Below are 21,282 nucleotides of genomic sequence, written 5' to 3' on the forward strand. Positions count from 1 at the left end.
CCGAAAAGTGGAGCAGCTGCCTAGAATTTGATTCACGGTACAAAAGATCCAGGGGCGCCTGACTGGCTTAGTTGGTAGAGCGTGCAACTCTTGATCTCGGGGTTGTGAATTCGAGTCCTATGTTGGGTGTAGAGCTTACTTAAAAAATAAAATCTTAAAATAAAAAAATTAAAGATCTAAATAGTAATTGTCAAATAACAGGACTCCATTGAATCAGGAGGAGGATTAAGTCTACCTGGGCCACCTTCCATGGCTAGGATGGTAGTCAGGAAACGCTGGGTCCTAGTTACTTTTGCTGCTCAGTGGTGGATTTAAGACACCTGCTGCTAATGTCCTTACCCCAGTCCTGGCTCTCTAATCAGTCCACCTTCCACTTTCCCTCTTTAAAAGTTCTTGGTTGCCTCACATTTTTTCCCTAGGGTTTATAGTTGTACTTAGTGGGAAAGAACAGTGGAAATTGGTCCATATCACCTTGTAACAGACTAAAAGTTTCTTCATATCTTTTAATTATTCCTGAGCTTATACATATGCTATACTTTTTCTTGTGTCTGTCTTGAATACAAGAACATTATCTCACACAGATGACAGTATATGTCATACAAACAATTGCTTCATTTATAGATGCAATTAACTTCACAAGGCATAAAACCATGTTTTCATCTTTGTTTTGGTTATTTTTCCAATTTACCTTTAAGAAATATGGACATAAAGACTTTTGTTCCAGGTCATAGCATAGAAGTGTGATAATTTAAGCAATCTGGCAGTACTTTGATGCTGTTCTTTAGAGAAGATATATTCTATCAAGTGGCAAGGGTTTATTAACTCTAAATGGAATAAAATCCTTTCTGCTTTTTTTCTGTTTACCTTGCCTCCTGAGGCCATTGCAGTTCTCCAAAGTTCCCAGTTTGAAATTATCTCTGCAGAATGACTAAATGGATACAATATTCAGGGCTTGTCTCTTCCCTGCTCTTTCTCTGGCTTTCAGAGGGAACCTTCAGCAAACTCCAGTCCTTCCTTATACTTCCCTTGACCAGAGTCAGAGAGTGACCCACTGTGCATAATATGAAAACGTCTGGAAAGAGCATTTATGATGCTCTATGCACAAGGCTGGAGGTGTCTAGCACATTCCATGTAGGGGAAGAATGATGTAGTGGAAAGAACGTGAGTTTGGGAGGTAAAAACAACCTGGTTTTCTAAGATCTACTTCTTAATAGCTATGTGACATTTTGCAAGATTCTCAAGCCTCAGTTTCCCCACCTGTAAAATAGGGAATATTGTCCTCCATCTTGGAGGAAAGATTAGGATTGATGTAAGAAAAAGACCATATACACTGGATGGATTTAATAGATACAGCTATTATGGCTATTTGCAAAACCACAGGAAAGACATACATTCAGAGTAACTTATTAGAGTTGCCAACATGCCTTCCTAAATTCCTTCTGCCTAGGTCTGTTGGATGCTTGACAGTTCTCATTTGCCTCAGCACAACAGAGCATGAGTAAGAATCCTGCCCTGTGCCCAATGGTTCATGAGCTAGTATTTGTTTATTCATGCCAACCACATTTTTTCTTCTTCCTTGGTATGTTGTCAGATGAAATTTCCAGAGAGAACCTTATATGTCTGCATTCACACTTTCTTTGCTCTGCATATATAAAACCTGCATATGGGGACGCCTGGCTGACTTAGTCAGTGGAACATGCAACTCTTGATCTCAGGGTTGTGAGTTTGAGCCCCACATTAGGTGTAGAGATTAAAAAATAAAATGAGCTCAGGTTTTAAAATAAACAAATAAACAAACAACTAAACAAACAAACCTACATATGTCTCATTACCCTCCTCCTATCCAATTTAATTACGCAGTCCCCATTACACATATAGTTTCCTCTTAGCTGACCTTGAAGTTGGAAAGGCATATCCAGCTTTGTATTTGGTCTCTGAAGTGAGCCTTACTCTCAACCTTTCTGTACCAGTCCTCACTGCCCATGTTACTATTAATTCCTGGAAATTCTCCTTCCCTTTCCCTACCTAGTTGTCTCCCCTTTGGGATCCAGCATGTTGTGCCTTCGATAAGTAATAGTGCATTCTGGGAATAAACATTCACAATAGCAGGGCTAGTAAATGCCCCTCTAGACACCAGCAACATGTATAGTAGCTAGAGAAATCACCCTTGAAGACAGGAAACACATCTCAAAACAAACTTTATAAGAATTTGGGGAATTAGTGCATTTCACACAATTCAAGAGCAAAATAAATATAGGCAATTGGTGTTTTATTATTATTTTTTTATGATAAATTTACTAAGGATGGTTCTAATTTCTGGATTGGAGATGACCAGAGACATTTGTTTGAGTTTTGAAAGGTAGACATGACATGGCAGACACTCCTCTCAGAAGGTTAAGTTGAGTGAAAGACCACAGAGGTGCCGGTGAGTTCCAGCTAGCCCTGGCTCACCTCATTTCATGTCCAACTGTTCCCGACTTCTGGCTCTGTTGACCAACGGTCATCCCAAGCACACCACCAGATGTAGGAGCAACAGCCTTTGGCAGACCTCTCCATCAGCTGCCCTCTGTGGTCACACCGTGGCAGCTGGACACACCTAGCTCACCAGCCTTCCCGGCAAGCTCTGACTTTTCCACCTTCTCCAAAGTTTAGCAGAGCTGGTTAGGGACTTTTCTCTGATCCTCCAGCTCCCCTTGTGGCCCTTACTTCCCAAAAGTGTCTCTCAATTGTGTAATGCCTAGTTCCTATCATAGATCCATATCCTATGGTAGTCATAACGGTTCTACTTCCCTGATCAAATCCTGACTGACACAGAAATGTTCTGTTTTTTTGTTTGTTTCCTATTTACAGCTTAGCTAATAGCTATCATTTGTTTTATTTCTGATTCCAGGATAATCCCTTTACATAATATCTATAAACATGTGAAAAAACACATTTTATCGGTATAGTGGAATGTTAGGCATCACGTTGCTATTAGGAGTATTCCAAATATTTTACACTGAAACAAGCTGTGTAGAGAGGTCAAGAGTATGACTTTGGAATCAAATAGACCTGGTGTGAATCCTGTCTTCCTCATTTACTATTTGGGTGATTTTATATAATTATTTAATCTCTCAAAATGTCAATTTTTCACATGTAAAATTGTGATAACTTTATTTCATAGAGTTGTTGTAATTATTTGGTCCATTTAACAAAATCTCTGGCACATAGTTGGTAATACTATTATAAAGTAACTACCGTTGACTGTTCCAAATTCATCACCTACATCACCTGTAGTGGTCAATAGTGGTCAGTGTAGCAGTTTTTATAATCTTATCTGCGCAGGATGATGGAGGCTTAGGCCTTCTTCCCTGTACACTGAATGTCTGTACTAACTTATAAATATTTGTCACAAGAAAAGCTTATAATGAGTAGTAATCAGGAAACAAATAGTAATTTTGATTCACAAGACTAACTGAAAAGAGTAGAGACATCAATAAGCCAAAGAGGTAGGTAACCTAAGATTATATTTACCTAAAATTCCACTGTGAATCACATGCAGTTTGTCCAGCAGATTTGTTTCCTAATTCAAAACAGTGAACTTAGGTTGCACCTTCTCAATAAATATGACTAGTGCAGAAAACTGGGTTAGTTCTGAAGAGCAATTGAAAAAAAGAAGCAAATTGACTTTATATTAAAAAAATTCCACTGGTAATTCTCAATGCACATAATTTCCCTAAAGCCAACTAGAAACAGAAAGACTTTAATATTAGAAGAGCACACTGTCTTCTGTGGAACTAGAGTCTAATTGTGAGTTTTATAATGAGACAAACCTCTTCCTCCACTCCAGCTCTGACACCTCTTACCTGTGCATCTTCATACATATTTTAAACTACACTGAGAATCAGTTTTTGTCATCTGTTATACGAGAATGATTTGTCCTGCTATTGAAAGAGTGTGGATATTAAAGTGAAATAATACCAAAAAAAAAAAAAGATAGTTTCATGACATTTGGGCCAAAGATTCACCATAAAAAGATGTGTAGATGGTAAATAAGCCATGAACATATGCTTCACATCATTTGTTATTAGGGAAATACAAATTAAAATCACAATGAACCACCACTATGCATCTATTATGATGGCCCAAAACAAAGCAAAACAGCCAACAAATCTAACAGTACTAAGTGCTGGTGAGCATGTAGAGCAACGAGGAATCTCATACATTGGTGATTGGAATGAAATATTACAGTTACTTTGGAAAAGAGTTTGTAGAAAGGAAAATATGCACATATATGACTCAGAGCCCCACTCTCAAATATTCACCCAAGAGAAATTCAAAATTATGTCCACTTGTATGCTTATGTTTATAGCAGATTTACTCATAATCACCAAAAGGGGAAAAGATCCAAATGTTTTTCACCTGGGAATGTATAGGCAGACTGCCATAAATCCATACAGTGGAATGCTATCCCACAGTAAAAGGAAATAGAGGACTCATCCAACAGGGTAGATTATCTCAATGATGTTCTGCTAAGCGAAAGAAGACAGAGTCAAGGCAAAACTATGGAGATGATGGAATTGTGCTAGATCTTGATTGTGGTGATAGCTACATTAAAGTAAGAGTGTGTCAACACTCAAAGAACTGCACACTGAAAAGAGTGAATTTTACTCCATGTAAATTTTACTCCAGTAAAAAGACAATCTCATATTCAGCCCTTGTGTAATTTACAATGCATGTTTCTTACAGCACCTATTTGATCTTCAGACAATTTAGTTGGTAGATACTATTCTTCTCCCTATTTTACAGGTGAAGAATGATATGTTGAATTTAAAAAAAAAAAAAAGCAGGATCAATTCCAGGCTTCCTGATTCCTAACCAGGTGTTCTCTCTGGCAGACATTAAGATACTGAGGTATGTTTCTCTGAACCGAAGTTGTTTGATGCTTTAAAAACACCCCATGGTAGCTTTTCCATTAAATAGCTTTGCAACAAAAAATATCCCAAGGTGTCACACTTTTCATGTTATTTTTTTCTCATTCTTAGCAAAGGGTGCAAACTTCTCTGGGATAATTGACCATCCACTGAAGTTTCATATTTTGTATCTGTATTATATTACTATTCTTTCCCTGAAAAAAAATAAATACTTAAAAAACACATCAACAAATCTCCTGCTAAAATTCTGCAAGTGAGCTGCTCTTGGAGAATCTAAGGATAGGTTAGTTTTGTTTCTTCCTATAAACTTTCTCCCCGGGGATAGTAAATTAGACAAGCTAGCAGGTCAGCTTTGAAGACACTCAAAGCACATGTGGCACCATACAGATTACTTTTTTTAGTGAGATGGACATTTATCTTGCCTCCTTTCTCCTGTAGAGAAAGAAAACCACATGAAGAAATTTAAACCTCTTGCAACAAGCAGAATAACCACTCATTCCCAATATAAAGGCACTTCCTAAGGAGTGATATCAAATCTCTTCTCCAAGATTTAACCATCATTTGGAATTGAGAAGCCAAACTGAAATACTCTTCCAGCTGTTCATATCAGTGACCCTAAAGTCCTTACCCTCACCCCCAGGATATTAGAGAACAATCTCACTTTCTATGCTGCTAAGAAATTTGTGCTGATTTTTAGTGGGAACTAGGTGGCTATCCTCAAGGGATAGAATTTACTTTGGTTCTTTATAACTGATGAACCACATTAACGAAAGGGGATGGATTAGTGGAGAACAGATACAAAGACCACAGAGCTGGTGGGTTATTTGGCATCAAATTAAGATACCTGGGTAAAGGCTTTAAGGGAGAAATGACGCTGAATTTGGAATCGCTGCCATGTCTGTTAATGTATTATTGGTAGTGTTAGGCAAGGCCTGGGGCTTTTTTTTTTTTTTTTAAGATTTTATTTATTTACTTATTAGAGAGTGAGAGAGAGAGAAACAGCATGAGAGGGGAGAGGATCAAGGGGAGAAGCAGGCTCTCTGCTGAGCTGGGAGCCTGATGTGGGACTTGATCCCAGGACTCCAGGATCATGACCTGAGCCGAAGGCAGTCGCTTAACCAACTGAGCCACCCAGGGGCCCCAGCCTGGAGCTTTTGTTTGGTGGTTAGGACTGTTGGATCAAGAGACAGAAAATGAACTGAAATAGCTTAGAGTAAAAGTGAGCTAAATATAATAATAACATATGTCTTTGGGGGCCTAAAACAGAAAAAAAAAAAAAAACTAGATTAGTGGAAGAGCCAAAATGAGGGCTAGAATTTCAACAAAACATTCTGCCCAGATCAACTTCTTTATGGAATTGTGTCAGGTGTCTCCATCTAGATCAATAAAGTATCATCAGAAGGATGGCAACTAGACTGACCAGTGTTTAGCAGATACTAATCTTTGGGCATATAAACTGTGTGGACATAGGAATAATTTCTAATGTCACTTCCCCATCTGCCACCCTTTAGAGAAGGGTAAGGGAGATTTCCAGTCAAGCAGTGATGAGTCACCATTCCAGTTACTTTCCAGGCTACTGTTTCTGAAAGTATGGTACCCAAATACCTTGTAAAAAAATTGTCGAGAGGCTCTGTAAAATGTGAATTTTTGATCTTTACTCCAGATTTCTCATGTTGGGATACAGGCATTGGCATTTTCATATTATTTCCTAGAACAGTCATATGTACACTAAGGATTGAAACCCAGAACTCCATGCCTTTCATTTATAAATTAGAGTATGGAGGTTCCTCAAAAAGTTGAAAATAGAGCTACCATACGACCCAGCAATTGCACTACTGGGTATTTACTCCAAAGATACAAATGTAGTGATCCAAAGGGGTACACGCACCCCAATGTTTATAGCAGCAATGTCCACAATAGCCAAACTATGGAAAGAACCAAGATGCCCATCGACAGATGAATGGATAAAGAAGATGTGGTATATATATACAATGGAATATTACTCAGCCATCAAAAGGAATGAAAGCTTGCCATTTGCAATGATGTGGATGGAACTGGAGGGTATTATGCTGAGCAAAATAAGTCAATCAGAGAAAGACATGTATCATATGACCTCACTGATATGAGGAATTCTTAATCTTAGGGAACAAACTGAGGGTTGCTGGAGTGGTGGAGGGTGGGAGGGATTAGGTGGCTGGGTGATAGACATTGGGGAGGGTATGTGCTATGGTGAGCGCTGTGAATTGTGTAAGACTGTTGAATCACAGACCTGTACCTCTGAAACAAATAATACATTGTATGTTAAAAAAAGAAGAAGATAGCAGGAAGGGAAAAATGAAGGGGAGGATATTAGAGGGGGAAACAAACCATGAGAGACTATAGGCTCTGAGAAACAAACTGAGGGTTCTAGAGGGGAGGAGGGGAGGGGGGATGGGTTAGCCTGGTGATGGGTATTAAGGAGGACATGTTCTGCATGGAGCACTGGGTGTTATACGCAAACAATGAGTCATGGAACACCACATCGAAAACTAATGATGTAATGTATGGTGATTAACATAACATAATAAAAAAAATTAGAAATAGTGAGTTTGATAACCCCAAGTTCTCTTTTAGCCCTGGAAACTGACTCTTCTAAGTAAGTGTACGATATAGATTATATAATCTGGGTGGAGGAGACTACCTGAATTGAGGCTAATGCAGAATTTGCAGGGATACAATCTTTATCAAATTTGTTCACTAATGCATCCCGACACTTAAAGCAGTAACTGGCACATAGCAGACACTCAATAAATATTAGTTGCATTTGTTAAATTATTTAATGTTCCTATGAATATTATTTGGTAGCAAAATGGTATAAAAGAAAATAGTATAAAAGAAGAATAATTACTTCGTGTCTGAGACTCACGATGATGCCTGATGGTAAATGAGGCAGTGCATTGTTAATCCATATTCATCTCTCATGTTCCCTATATGGACCCTTCTCCTGAACCTTTATCCCTAACAATGAACCTGGGTACCAGCTTCTACCCCAAAGAGACGGAAGCAGGAAAGGAATAGGCCTCAGTCTTCCTCAGGGAAAGGTCTGAGGAAATCATGTGTGCTAGATTGAGCCACTGATAAAAACCCAAGTGTGTAGCCCTGTAGGCAAACTAGACCCAGTGTCTTTCTGGAAGCGCTCTGGGCAGAGCTGTGCTGTGACAGTCTGGAAAAAGAAGAGCTTAAACAAGGCAGAAGGATAGCCATGGGGAAACTTTGTCTTCTCAACCCCATGCCTGGCCAGACATGAATAAGAAAGGAACCTGTCAGCAGAGCACAAATGGAACATGCTAAGTAATGATTAAAAAGCTAAGTTATGTGAGTCAAATGTAGAAACATTAGCCGACAAGCAATTTGTAGTCTTGTGTAAATTCTGGCCCTACTTAGAAGGCTACCGAGAAAAGCAGAACAATAAACTGAAGCTCTTGAGCAGCATCTAGATGGCCACAGGTGTGGCTGACCAGAGAAGCCTGGGTTATTGACTCAAGGAATTCGTTCCTTGTTTCTTCACTATCTGCCATCCTGAGGAATGTCAGGCCCTGGCATGTTTATGATGATGACGGAAATATAGACCTAACTGGATAAGATGACCTCTGGAAGCCTCTCCAATTCCCTGAAGTCATTCTTCACTCCAAACCCTGGACTCCACCTATTCCTTTGAAAGCCTGATACATTTGCAATTCTCAAACCCATTGATACCTTCATTACAGTGTGCTTCAACTTGAGCAACAATCTGAGCAAGCAACCACCTTTATTCTCCATGGCTGTCACTCTGCTGGAAGCCCTAGGGACGGGAGGCTGACTAATGCAACTCTCTCTGTGTGGAGATAGGTCAGTGTAGGCATGTCTTGGGTCTCCCTAAATGACCTGATTCAAGGCAGGCTAACCTTTCAACAGAGAGAGCCACATTCCCACAGCGAAGAGCTATTCTCTGTAAGAAAATCACACAAACAGAATGACTCTGCTGCCCTTTGGAGAAATGAAAGTCAGCCCATGATACTTGTTGTTTTTCTATTTCCAAAGAGACGCATTTACAGAGCAGACAATCATTTGAGCTAATTTAACTAGTTTAATTCCTAGGAGAGTAAGCAAAGAAAAAAAAAGACTACCAGAATGTAATGTCACTTCTGATTTTTCCTCCTTCAAAATGAATAGTCTGTCATCCAGATGAGTCACTTTGTCACATTGCATTACTTAATGGAACAGACCAAAGCCCCTAATTCAGAAAATTCTGTCTTCTCTTTAAAACCACTTGTGACATAAATCCATTTACAAAATAAGTAAGTGGCTGCCAGTTCCCAAAGTGTTTATCCCTGAGCATAATGAGATAGAACAAAAATGGCACAAGATGCAGGAGAAGAGACCTGCCAGATGTCAAGAGGGAGAGTCTCTTTTGGAAGATATTGCCAGTGGGGCAAGTTATTGTTAAAACAGATTGTTAGAAGCAAATTATAAATTATAACAGCCTCACTGGGAGAGCTGCAACCTCTGAAAATAATGAAAAGGCAATATTGCATGGTATTAATCCTTTGGTACCTTCATCTGATTGTCTTAATGATATTTCATGCTTAATAATGCTATAATGATATTTTGTATCTACTGTTCCATAAAAAGAATGCCATGTGAGCATATGTTGTATGCACTCATGCATAGCAAATGGGAAGAGAGAAGACTTAATTGTAAGTGTAGGGAGATAATGTCAAAACACTTTTACAAGTTAGGATACATTTTATTACACCTGTGGTAGGAGATGATAGTCTGTGTCAAGTTGATAATTTAGGGGTCAAAGTTAGCAGATTAGCATTACACAAACAGTGGCTTTTTTTGTAAAATGAAATTCAAGCAATCACTTTGGGAAACTTAAAAAATGAGATGATCTATGTATTTAACTCTTACTAATTTTCCATTTTGAAAACTAATTGATCACCAGTGATTGGACTCTTCCATAAATCTGTTAGGTTTTGACTCTCTCCTCATTTATATGCCTGTTCATCTGAAGCTTGTGAATGGCTGCCATGTGAGAGAACTGTGCAAGGCAGTGAAGATACAGATCTAAAGAGACACAGTGCCTGCATGTTAGATTTTACTATTCAGTGGAAGGCAGACCTACAAATAATGGCAAAAACATGAGATTCATGTAAGAATTAAAGCATAAATTAAATACAATAGGTGCACTTGGGAAAGAAAAACACATGATCTTGGAGGAATAAGATAAGTCTTCAAAGATAAAGTGAATTAGATTTCTAGGGAGTCTGGGAGTTTGCTGTTCAAATCTTGAAGGGCCTTCTAAGCATACATGAGAAATAATTGTGTGTTAACAACAATTAAATAATTGTGTATAAACAATAATTGTAGCTTGTCAAAATAAGGAATGAGTCATACAAAAAGATGCTGAACATATAGAAGAGATCATATCACAATAGACCTTTGATGTGAAGAATTTTTTTTTCTAATAAATGATTGAAGAGAATTCAAGAATATGAAACAGAGGGCTTACATGACGAGCTTTGGAAAGTAAAGAGATTTTGGCTGTGCCAAGCATATACTAGAAAGTGGTGGGAGTCAGGTGACACGAGAGTCAGAGTGCCCATTAAGAAAAATATTGAAATCTCCAAGAGTTCTTTGACAAGAGCCTGAACTAGGGCTGTGATCTTTCTTCTAAGTTGTGACATTTAGGTGTGTGTGTGGAGTTGTTTATGGTATCCTCTTATCATCTTCTCAATTCCTGTGAGTGTGGCCATGATTATCCTGCCTGTCATTCCTAATACTGGCAATTTCTCTGATTATATTAGTTTTTATAGGGTTTTGTCAACTTTTTCATCTTTTCAAAGATGGTGTTTTTTGCTGGGACTTTTCTCGAGTGTTTTTCGGCTTTCAATTTTGTTAATTTCTGCTCTTATCCTTATTTGCTTCCCTCTTCTTAATTTGGGTTTATTTTCCTCTTCCCTTTCTAGTTTCTTTAGGTGGAAGCTTAGATTAATCATGTAAAATCGCCTTCTCTGCTAATGCAAGCATTGGAAGCTATAAATTTCCCTCTAAGCACTGTTTGAGCTGCATCCCCCAAATTTCTCATTTTCATCCAGTTCAAAATATTTTCCAAATTATGCCAAGAGTTCCTCTTTGATCTATAGATTATTTAGATGTGTATCGTTTAATTCCCCAGTATTTGAAAATTGTCCCCTATGCTTTTCTTATAAATTACTAGTTTAAGTCCATATAGACTGAAAACATACCTTATATGATTTCAAATCTTTAGGTTTGTTAAGGTTTGATTTATGGCACAGGGTATAATAAATCTTGGTTAGTACTTCAAGGGCATTTGGGTGAAGTGCCTATAAATACCAATTAGATCTCATTGGTTTATGGTATTCTTTAGTTCTCCTATATTCTTGCTGATTTTATATATCACTGAGAAAGGAATGTTGAAATATCCACTATATTGTGGATTTATCTATCTCCTTTCAGTTCTGTTAGTTGTTGCTTCATGTATTTTGAAGCTCTGCTGTAAGGTACACACACGTCTTGAATTTTTAAGTTTTTTTGGTGAAGCATCACTTTAATCAACATGTAACATCTGTTTTCCACAGTAAGTTTTTGTTTGATCTTTATATAGCCACTCCAGCTTTATTTTCTTTCAGCTTTGCATATCTTTTTCTATACTTATTTTTATCTTACATATATCATTTTTGAAGTGAATTTCTTGTAGGCTTCATATAGTTGGACCATGTTTTTATATGCAATCCGAAAATCTCTTTAAATTAGTAAGTTCAGACTATTAACATTTAATGTGATTATTTATACATTTATAACTTTTCCCTGTCTATTCAGAATTAATAATTTATGGTGTCTTTTGGAATATAGAGATATCACCATCGTAGAGGTCCCCTTTCTTCACCCCCCTTATGCCACAGTGAAGGCTCATATTTCTATTAACAGTCTGTGCCCAGTAATTCAGAAATTCTCTGAGATGACTTATGTCCCACCACACTTCTCACTTCCTGTGAGCCCTTACTGGCAAAATCATTGACATCCACATTTCTTTTAACAATCTGTTCAAGGCAATCTAGACTTTTCTGTCATGCTTCTCGAGATTCCTTGGCTCATGGCCCCTTCCTCTGCCATCTTCATGGCCAGCAACACTGCAATCTCTTGAATCCTTTTACAGTCCATTTATCTTCAACTACAGATGAGAAAGTTTTTCCACTTGTAAGAATTCATATCATTTGGTTGAGCCCACTGAGATAATCCACAATAATTCCTCCATCCCCAAGTCCTTAATCTTAATCACATATGCAAAGTCCCTTTTGCCATGTAAAGCAACGTATTTATAGGATCCAGGACATAGACAACATTTTCCCTTTTGGGGGGAGGAGGGGAAGGAGGCATTATTCTGACCACCAAGCTATGGAAATCGCTGTACCACAATAAAATTGGAAGTTAATCAGATAAGTGGAGAAAATATCTTGTTCATGATGAATCAGGTGAGACAGTTAGAATATTGAATTTCCTTATTTAGTGGGTAAGGAAATTAGACAAATCTAGATAGCTCTTGGTTGAAAAAGTGATTAATTTATAATAAACAGATACACATGAATTCTTGACTGGCATTTCCCAGCTAGTTGACAATTTCAGGTGCTATAGAGGATTGATCAAAGCTCTAAAGCCAGTTTCAAATAGCTATTTGCAAAGGGGAAAAAATATCTGAAACTCCACTTCTCTAATCTATCTCCCATGTGTAGATGAGCTTCAAGAGGGTGTTAGAGTTGAGGGGCCAATCACAAAAGAGATAGTGTATCTTTATACAAAGTCATGCTAACAAAATTAAGATTAATAATTCAGGAAATTGGAAGGAGGAAATAAGATCTGTTCAAAGGCTTTAGGGAAAGTATGGATAGTGAAAATCAAAGTTATTTCATCAAAATCTTTGTTCAATTAAATGGGTTCTTAAGTATTAAAAGAAACAAAGCTACCATAATTGGCTTCCCAAAGCCCATTTCCAACCCATTTTTCCCCTGCTGCCTTTCCCTAGAGAGGTCTGAAATATAAAATTCTGTATTTCTTACAGCTCTGCCTAGTCAGGACACCTGGTTTGAGCTTATAAGAAAGGTTTCAATCATCTTTAAGATTCAAGTGAATAACACTTTGCTTTCTTGACTGTAACCCTACCATCTCCCCCTTCTTCTTGCCTTAGATTGGGAAAATGATGCTTAGAACTGAGACAGTTGTCTTGTTACCATAAGGTCATGCATAGTAAGGAGAACTGCTGAGGTGCTGGCCCTCACACCATGAAGCCAACAGAAACTGCCCATCATTTAAGCCACTATAAATTGAGTATTCCTTGAGTCTAATCTTGATTTGTTTCTAATTAATAAAGTTAGTGAAAAACTTGTAGTGATTCTAGTTTTATAAAAATATTTGGAAATTAAATTCATTCTAGAGATTTGAATAGAAGGAGGTCCTGGTTCCTAATCACTGAATACACGAATCATGGAATATCATTCTTGTACACTGAGGCAAGACCCCCGTGAGATGTAGAGAGCTGGACTGAGCAACACATCACGAGGCTGGCCCAAGGCATGCAGTTGGGAGGACATAATTACCAACATCACAATGAATAGGAAAAAAGGGGAAACAAGAAAAAATTAAAACTATATAATCAGACAGTAGAAGGCAGAGTCTTAGGCAATCGTGACCTTAGAGACAAATAATTAATTTTCTCTGGTTTTCATCAATCCTGCTTGAATTGCATTCTGTCACTTTTATGGATTTATTTTTTATAAAACCCCCATATTTTTAGCATCTGCCCTTTCATTGAAAACGTCAAATTCATGAAAAGAATTTTGAAAGCCACCTTATTTTCACGGGAAACGCGTCTGTACTGTAAATGTGTCAGCAGCCTGTCTGGCTTTAACGGAATCTTATTCATGTCAAGCAGACTACAAGAGAAATAGCAAAGGCAAGGACAAATGCCGGGTTTACCATTCTTTATTTGGGAAAGGTGCAAACAATAAAACTGCATATTCTACAAAATAAGATGCTTCCTACTTGTGGCATCTGGTAAGACTTAAAATATCACCACCATGATCCAGATTTTACACTCAGATGTCCTCCAGCTACTTTGCATGCAACTGAGGGAATAATTGACTCTATTCTAGTTTATAGGGAAGGAATAGATTCTGGTTATATTGGACCATTAATTTGTTAAATGGTTATGAACAGCTTCCGCCCCCGTTAAGAACCATCACCACTAAAACTCTACTGCCTCCATTTGGGTGTCTGATTTGGGCAATTCCACATGCTCCATAAGAAATAATTTAGTATGTCTGTGAGATAGATGACAGGGTTTGGATCTTTTCTCCTGGGAGATTTAACCCGGAGATTCTTTTCAATGCTAATGGTAGTTATTCATGTCAAGGCTGGCATATTGATGGAGGAATATGCTCCTAAATCCGTTTTTACAGTTTGTGTATACTTGGAAGGATTTTACCACCATATGGCCCTTAAAGATTTGTTGTCAGTCAATCCACAGTGGTTACAAAGTCACAGGTATATTGTTCTTACAGGTGCTTCACATTTTCATTCTGAGAGAGAAACTCAGATGAAGATGTTCATTGCTAGGAGAAAGGTAAGAGATGTACTCAGTGTGATAAGATAGTCTCACTTACGTTTATATGCAACCCCCGGCCCCCATACAACAGCAACCTAGAGAGATGATGGAGTCTATTGGTGAGTGATACATACATTTTCCTTTGTGATGTGTCTACAAGGGGATGGAAGACATAAAGGAAGGGTGATACCAGAAGCTGTTGCTCTCTGGAATGAAAATCTGACTAAGAATAAGCATATAGCAAACCAGTGAAGAGATCAGACTGCCAGGGCTCAAATTCTAGCCATGCCTCCTTCTAGCAGCATTGTCTGAGGAAAGTTATTTAATATCTCTCTGCCTCAGCTCCCTCATAGATAGAGTAGGTAAATAATAATACACCTCCTTTGAATGAAAATCAGTTTATATAGTTAAATCATTAAAGCAGTGCCTGGGATGTGGTAAAATACTGAATAATTTTAGCCCCTAGTACTATGAGGTTCACTCTGTCATTAAGTTGCTCTGCACTCTCAGAGAATTATTTAGAATCTTTGACATGTTTTAAGAAAATAATTATTCTTACCTAACATACATCTCCCTTTTATGGAGGGAGGGAATATATGTGACCAGGCTTTGAAGCATTAATGATAATATAAATGTAAGTGAAGATGACTAGCCTTGTAAGCCCCTCATCTATGGGGTAATAGACTTAAGGTCAAAGATGCCATAACAGAAAGAGCTCACTCACTTCTGTCTTAAGCCCAACTTCTGCATGTGAAAAAAAATTCACTTACAGATATGATTTTGAATTATCTAACTATTGCACATTTGGTAAATCATGATTATTCAGTTTCCATCCAGAAATATGATGTGTTATCAAATATATCACCACTGGTTCCATCTTACTTCCTATCCTATTATAGCTTCTAGAAATACTCATCATTTTATTTCAAGATTTAGTTATCAATGTTCCAAACAACAATAATAATAAATCACAAAGTGTCTGATAAATTATCATGGAGGAAGTCTTCAAACAGTCTATACAATTTGGATTGGACTTTGTAATAGTTCTTGTGGTAGACAGGATGATGACTCCATAAAAATGTCACACGCTAATTCCCAAAATCTGTGAATACCTTGCACAGCAAAGGAGACTTTTTTTTTTAAGATTTATTTATTTATTTGAGAGAGAGCACACAAGCAGAGGGAGGTGCAGAGGGAGAGGGAGAGAATCTCAAGCAGGCTCAGATTCCCTGCCAAGTGCAGTGCCTGCACCCTGAGATCATGACCTGAGCTGAAATCAAGAGTTGGCTGCTTAACCAACTGAGCCACCCACGTGCCCCACAAAGAGGACTTTTAAGATGTGATTAAGTTATAGACCTGAGATGGGAAGATTATCACAGATAATAATGGGCCCAATGTAATCACAAAAGTTCTTCAAAACAAAGACCCTTTCCCAGCTGAGGTCAGAGAGACGTGACGAAGGAAAGTCAGGAGAGATCCAAAGTCGAGAGGGATTCAATTCACCATTGTCTGCTTCATGGTGGAGTAAAGGGGCCACGAACCAAGGAATGTGGGCAGGCTGTAGAAACTGAGAATATCCCTTAGCTGACAGCTAGCAAGAAATCAAAAGCTTCATCCCTATAACCACAAGGAAGTAAACATTCGGTAAGGAAATTGATTCTCTCCTAAAGCTTCCAGAAGCCAGCATAATCTTTCCAGCCCACTTGGAACATCTGACCTCCAGAACTATAATATAAATATATGGATTTTTTAGCTTTTAAATTTGTGGCAACTTATTACAGCAACAATAGAAAAAGAATACAGTTGGCATACAATGTACACTACGTGTTTATTATTTTGCTAATTATATTATTACTAATTAATGTAGTATCATCATGTAATACCTAGGAAAATTCTGGGTCCTCAGTTTACATATGCAGCCCATCCCTGTGGATTGATAGCTGAGCTCTGCTCTAAATGCTCATATTTGGATACTCACAGAACTATGACGGGCTTAAAGGCATGTTTCTTTGAGAAGATAAGCAGAAGGAGATAGGAGTTAACCTCGGAACAAGTGAGTATCCAAGACATGGATAACTTCAGTGTCTAGTCAGAGACAACTGTAGGCCAACTTAGAGAAAGCCATGAAGACAGTTTCTTTTAGAAAACTCTAGAGGGTTCTCGAAAATTGGATTTCTTAAGAAATCTGTTGCCTTGAAAAAGTTAATTCTAAAGTTGCAGTGAGAGAGCTTGACAAGAACAGTCATTCCCAACTGCTGTTCAGTCCACAATAGCATTTAAATTGGTCCCTGAAATACCACTTCAATAATTTCTTTTTTTTTTTTTAAGATTTTATTTATTTATTTGACAGAGAGAGGGAGACAGTGAGAGAGGGAACACAAGCAGGGGGAGTGGGAAAGGGAGAAGCAGGCTTCCCGCTGAGCAGGGAGCCAGATGAGGGGCTCATTCCCAGGCTCCTGGGATCATGACCTGAGCCGAAGGCAGACGCTTAACGACTGAGCCACCCAGGCGCCCCAGCCACTTCAATAATTTCTGATGGCTTCACGTGGAGAGCGTGGGGCTATGGTGTGCAGGAAACTAGGAACTGGCACTTACAAGAAACTAGTGAGGACTTCTCTGGTCTCTCTATCTAAATTGCAGCCTTGTCAAAACTACTGATTACTCTGCCTTGCTACATTTTTCTCCTCAGCACATGCCATAATATGGCACAACTGTAATGAGAAATCTGATCTTATTTTGGATGTTTGACTGCTGACAGCTTTAAAACCTCACTGACTCCCTTTTTCCCCTTCTGCCCCACATCTGGGCAAGCCGATCGATCTGAAAACCTATGTTCTCCTTGTTGACACTGGCAGGAGATTCAAACCCTGTAAGATCCTGCCCACAGATGGAAACTCTTACCCAGTCCCCAGTGACCCCCTAACACCAGTCAAAGTCCAGGCCAGGGTCCTTTCCTTGCTCCCTCCAGTCATTAGAGACCTGCTTGAGAGTTCCGCTGTGCTTCCTCCCCACAGAGACCTCAGTCATGTGATAGACATTTTCATACTCTCTTTTATGTTTGTATGGCCTCACCAGCCTCAACATCTCAACCAAATTTTGAGGAGAGGTTCCTCCGGATTTTGCAAGATGACCACATAATACATTTACTAACACAATTAAAATAAAATACATTTGCTAATAAATTTCCTAATTTACCTTATTTATCTGTATTCACATCAGAATATAAACTCAATGAGGGAAAATATTCTGTCTATATTGTTCACTGTACCCAGAACAGTGTAGAGCATATATAAGACACTCAATTAGTTGGGATTATTGTGAGTGTGTGCGCATGAATTATTTCTTTCTTAGTAAAGTGGGTATTCAAAGAGCAAAAATAATTACCTTAATCACTCACTTATTTATTTTTCTGCAATGAATGAAAAAAAGTTAAAAAATTAAAATAGCTTTATTTTTATTTATTTATTTTTTAAAGATTTTATTTATTTATTTGACAGAGAGAGAGAGAGAGACAGCAAGAGAGGGAACACAAGCAGGGGGAGTGGGAGAGGGAGAAGCAGGCTTCTCGCTGAGCTGGGAGCCCGATGTGGGGCTCGATCCCAGGACCCTGGGATCATGACCTGAGCCAAAGGCAGACGCTTACCCGACTGAGCCACCCAGGTGCCCCTAAAATAGCTTTATAAAATCACCTCCCTCCTAAAATGTTGAAAGTCAACTATACTCTGAGAACTGGTGTATAATACCAAATAAGAGAAACTTGTTATCTATCTCATATCTTCATCCATTTAGGAAATATTTATTGAGCATCATGTACAAGCAAATTTGAAGTATAGTATGAGGGTTCCTGTGATGAATAAGACAGATAAGAACCTTGATCTCGTGGACCTGAAATTCTAGCTATCTTTCTAATATACTTCTTTTTTTTTTTCTTCAAAAGTGAAGATATTAAATGCCCCAATCTACCAGCTTAGGGGGCTATGTGTAAATTTTAAAAATTAATACCCTGCCTAGCTTCTGCAAAAATATTATTTATGTTTATTCAGTTGTCCAATATCTCATTGATTGGTGAGGCAGAGATAACACTGTTTCCTTCTTCTTGGGCATAGGAGAAGACTACCTTCCCTGCACTCAGGTAAAGGGGTATATGCCTGAGTTCTTGCCAATCAAAGGTAGAAGAAGTTAATTATAAGCTACTCCTACTCCTGGCCTTAAAAATTATGCATGCAAAACTCCTCCCCTTCCATCATGATCTTAGATCTTCGAAGTCATGTGTTTCAGATGAGTTTATGATAAAGTACTGTCTGGGCCAATGGGTCACCCTTTGGAGGAGAACCACTGAGGATAGTTCCCTCATGAATGACTGCCACTGAGCAAGAAATAAAAATCTGTGGTGTTAAGACTTTGAGGGAGTTGTTACTGCAGCAGAACTTGGCTAGACTGATAGGTCAGAAAAATGGGTTTTTATTTACCTGCTTTTTCCTATGTCCAACACAATCGTTGGCCAGATTATCTCCAGTGATGATATTTCTTGATGCCAGCAATCATATTGGCCACTTACCACTTTTAAGAATGTCGTTATGAATAGTTAGTGCAGATATAAATGGAATTTTCAACCCTTGCTCATTTTCTAGATATTGATATTTTGATATTAACACATCCACTCATTATTGAGTAGGTTGGCTGTTCAATTTGAGTAAATCAACTGCTGGATATTTCAAAGAACAAAAATCTGTCACTTGGTATTTCACAATTGTGATGGAGAGGTGAAAATAAAGGCCCACTGCCTTAAATATTTCTATTTCTCAGTTGACTCCCTTCTCATTTTTCATTAGCTGCAGGGGATTGCCCTCTAAATGACTAATTAAGACTGGTGTCCTGAGGTATCCAACACTCCCAAGTGGTAATTACTTGAGATTAAAAGCCAAAGACCAACAGGCTTTAAAGTGCTTAATGGGGCAAAGTAACAAGGCTGATGTATGTGTTTCCCTGAGCCCCTGGCAGAGATGGCCTAGGAAACACGGATGAATCTCGCTTCCTAGGAAGGGTGTCACTTTCAGCTCATGCTGCTCAAACATCAAGAAGCTCAGGGAGTAGTGAAATCAACATTTCTATTACAGGAGCAGCACTTAAAGAAAAGTAAAACACACTTGAAGTAGCACCTCTTAGAGATCTGTCAATGGAAGTTTTTTTGGTTACTTTTTACTTTAAAGTCATAACATTTCTATGATTTCAGGGGCGTCTCTTCATGGTTACATGTGTTGGATTAGTTTTCCACACCTTTGGAATAAGCCCTGGCAGCAATGTAGGGGCTCCCATGCCTTGATCTCCTAGTGACAGGTTGATTGGGCCATTTGATTTTTGGGAGGTAGTTTGACTCAGATGTTAGTAGTTGGGATTTAGAGATCTTACTGAGTCTGTCTTTATAGTTTGAACTAAAATATATGTGACATTTTGGTGGGTGTTGTGACCTTTTGGTGGGTGTCTTCTACCATGTGTCTCCAGAAGAAATACCAAAGATGTATGGGGAGAGAACGTTGAAGAGACATCAGTGGAAGAGTGGAAATGACAAACTACACAATCCCACAGAAGGTACATGGAACTGTAGCTCTTTAGGTTTCAGTTTCTAATAATCGCTAGATCTCTGTGACCCTGGATCTGGTGCAATGTCCATACAACTTTATACTATGGTCTATTGTTTGTCTACGGTGTTGAAGTAGGCTTTGTTGCCACTCTCACTACCAATAACAACAAGACACTAAGAAATGAGCACATTTAAAATTAGCTTAAACAAAATTTGTAGAATTACCTCCTATCATCTTTTTGATATTAAAATAACCATTCAGTTTCACCTATTATCTGCCATAGAGTTTACTAGGTACTGGGTATAAAAGGAGTAATACCTGATCCTGGACACCAAAGGAACACCATAGTCAGTGGTACATTTCATAAAAAATATATATATCAGGATTACTCATGGTGGATTCCACAGGTTTTTTGACTTGGATGGTTTAGGGTCACTAGAAACTGGACACTGGGAGATGCATGGCCGTTCTTTTTCCCAGTTCTTGCTCTTCTATTTAGTTCTTTGCGGTGAGTTTCCCTGGCAAAGGGAAGAGCAGCAATGGGTGTTATGTCTTGGGAAGCTGCTTTCCAATTTCCATGTTCAGCAACCACAGCACTTGCTGAGATTTATTCGCAGCAAGGAAACTGTTTGGGGAACAAATTTTTTACAGGACATAACAGCACTATATGCTTTCCACAGCTTCCACTGATACCATTCGTGACACTTCAGGGGAAAGGGCAAACTTTTATAAAGCTGCAAAAACAGATCTCTAAGGGGATTCATTTTAGCTCAGTTAATAAAAGGTCTCAGAGTATTTTCAATTTAAAAAAAAATGGAGAGAGAGAGGGACAGAGAGAGAGAGAGAGAATGGAGACCAAGACATCAGGACAGTTCTTCTCTTGAAATAAATTACCCTGGATCCCAAAAGAGAGGAGAGTTGAAACTGGTATCGTATATAAGGAATACGTGTAGGTTTTGTGGTATATTTTCTCCAACCTACTTTCTATTTACTTTGATGTTGGAGTGATATAGAGAAAATGGGAATAACTTTTTCAGGCTTATTATTCTTTAGCTTTAGGTTAGAGAGATATAGTCAAACAATTAAGAGAAGGAAGGCAAAAGGAAGGAGACATTTTGGGAGCAGATATTGGAAATGCCACCTA

The sequence above is a fragment of the Leptonychotes weddellii genome, chromosome 3 (genome assembly GCF_054177405.1).
Source record: "Leptonychotes weddellii isolate Sample4059 chromosome 3, ASM5417740v2, whole genome shotgun sequence".
Lineage (NCBI taxonomy): Eukaryota > Metazoa > Chordata > Mammalia > Carnivora > Phocidae > Leptonychotes > Leptonychotes weddellii.